This window comes from Ornithodoros turicata, chromosome 1 (genome assembly GCF_037126465.1).
Source record: "Ornithodoros turicata isolate Travis chromosome 1, ASM3712646v1, whole genome shotgun sequence".
NCBI classification, from domain to species: domain Eukaryota; kingdom Metazoa; phylum Arthropoda; class Arachnida; order Ixodida; family Argasidae; genus Ornithodoros; species Ornithodoros turicata.
In genome coordinates, this window is record NC_088201.1 from 185,318,424 (window position 1) to 185,320,675 (window position 2,252).

Genomic DNA, 2,252 nt, shown 5'->3' on the forward strand with positions numbered 1-2,252 from the left:
AGGCTGGCTAGAGCCACCCTGAAACGCTTCCCACTTTTCGGTGTCGTAAGTCGATTACCCGATATCCGATTTAGTCGAAATTTTGTGTGCGCGTGCTCTGTTCCCTGCTCTACAACTTTCCAATTGAGACCAGCCGTCGATTTCCAGTGGTTAAGACGTCATTCTCGAAATTCCTGACACCGACCACCGTTCACCGATTTTTGTCCCTGTCTTCAGGCTTGAAGCCCACGGCGGATCCGACTTCCTTTTAATGGGCACACGCACTCGACATGGGAAACGCGTAGAAACTTGCCGCATCTTTCTATCCCTGTCGGTTCTCGAGTTAGAACACCGTGGCAACGGCGGTTCTCTGATACATGGGCCTCGGGCATTTTTTTCGATATCGGGTTCTTGCTGGCGTAGGAAGGTGATTGAGATGTGTTTTTGAAGAGGAAAACGTCCTCTTTCCGATAGCGTTGGTCCCGTCTTCGCGCGACTTTCCGTTCCCTTGCTACATTCCGAGGAGCGCCTGGGCGCTGGGGCATGGCCTGGCGGGCAGGTGGCCTTCCTGCCGTTTCTGCGCTGCGGGCAGCGTCCATTTCGCTTGCAAGCTTCGTTGCGTTCGCACGCCTTTTTCTGGCTCCCGTTGTCTCGCGTTCCGTCGTTGCTCTGGTGCCCTGGACTGCTGTGAATGTGTTTTTATGCCCTACTAGTGTTGCCTGGGGGTGCTTTTATGTGTGCACCCTGGAAGATAGGTCCAGAAGCCTTGCGATTTCTTAGATTAAAGGTTAGTTCTATGTTTGTACGATTCGTGCAACTTTTGTTTGGTATCATTCCTAGCGTGTGGGTTCTATTACTTTATGCTAGCAGTGTGATTATTACCCTTTTGATTCCTATTACCCTATGCTTTATCTTTCAGCTAAGTGTACTCGTGACCCTACCAGCACTTTTCAAGGTGAAGATGCAACATCGTCAGTGGCCCCGTTACTAATGTCTAATCTATGGATTTCAGATACTTTCGACGTATTCATTGCGGTGAACAACGCGGTTGGGACAGCACACTCACGACGTGGGAAGGTCACAGAAATGTTGAAAGACATCAGGTAAGTTACGCTAAAGTGCGTTTCAGAGCTCTTCAGTGACTTGTGTTTACTGCGAAACAGATAGGGCATACGCTTCACCCGTGCAACTTCGTCATGTGCTCCACGGCAGCACAAGCCTTTACGGCTGTGCCACTGTATGTAAAAAATGCTGAGTTATTTTAATAAAGAATTTGCAGGGAAGTACAATGTGTCGCACCTTGTTGACTCTTTTACAGATGTGTGGAAACGTCGTAGCGGATGAATGTGAATTATGGATCTCCAAGTGGCGTCGCCCGCGTCATTTTCAAGATTTTACCCGTTTTGAAGGTACGTATAGTGAATGTGCGAGGCATTCACGTTCCTACTACGTGGTTATCCATGCGTTTACTGTCTTCGCAGGCAATAGGGCTGTTGATAGGGAGAATGCTAAGCTACTGCAGACTGCAACCATAGGCGCTGTGTCTAAAGGTATGCGTATACGTCGATGCGTACTTCACAGTGACATTTTGCTGTAGCAGTGTTTTTGAAATTACATTTCTTGCAGGTTAAGCTCACATGACGCGGCAGGGAAGGGAGTCCATGGCGAAAAGTGAATATAGCCGAAGTTGGATAGCGTTAATTTTTGCGCACGAAAGGCAAGCTGGACACATCGCAAATCTCCAGTTGTACGAAACACAGTGCAGCATGGTCGTCGGTTATGCCAGTGCTTCAACATATGTTTCAGCGTCGCACTTCGGACATTGCGGGCATATACCTTTAAGTTTTTCCCCTTGTGGACCGATGCTGTGTGTGTTCATGGACATCATGTTTTCGAAGACATGTAAGTTCTCAATAATAATGCGAAAAAAATGCTGGTCATGTTACGCTGTGATATAATACCTGGTGAGGTAATACGATGCTATGACGCTCAGTTTCATACGAAATAAAGTGTTTGATCTAATGTTGCTTATTTGTGCCACTGATACGCACTGCTGTGCGGTGTTGATGTAATGTTCAGAGAACGCCAGTAAGCCTGGCTAAGGCACGGGAAAAAGGTCCACTAGAGGTCCGTAAAAGGTCGTCATTGACGTACTATGGACTTCCTTGGGACGTGCGCGGATGTTATTTTGGCAGTTCTGAGTACGTCCCAAGTATGTCAAAATTATGTTTCAGGATGTCCTCAGGATGTCTTCATCGTCCTGAGGGTAACAT

General features: G+C 47.6%; 1 long non-coding RNA gene across 2 annotated transcripts; it reads left to right on the plus strand.

Annotated features, from left to right (window-relative positions):
- Nucleotides 1-578: 578 nt before the first annotated feature.
- LOC135373970 (uncharacterized) lies at nt 579-1,651 on the plus strand. Of its 2 annotated transcripts, XR_010416693.1 has the most exons (7): nt 579-766; nt 899-934; nt 992-1,082; nt 1,143-1,216; nt 1,298-1,388; nt 1,461-1,529; nt 1,606-1,651. It is a non-coding gene; the product is annotated as an uncharacterized LOC135373970 (long non-coding RNA). The 2 variants fall into 2 exon arrangements; XR_010416694.1 differs by lacking the exon at nt 1,143-1,216 and having other exon boundaries at nt 579-934.
- The last annotated feature ends 601 nt before the right edge of the window (nt 1,652-2,252 follow it).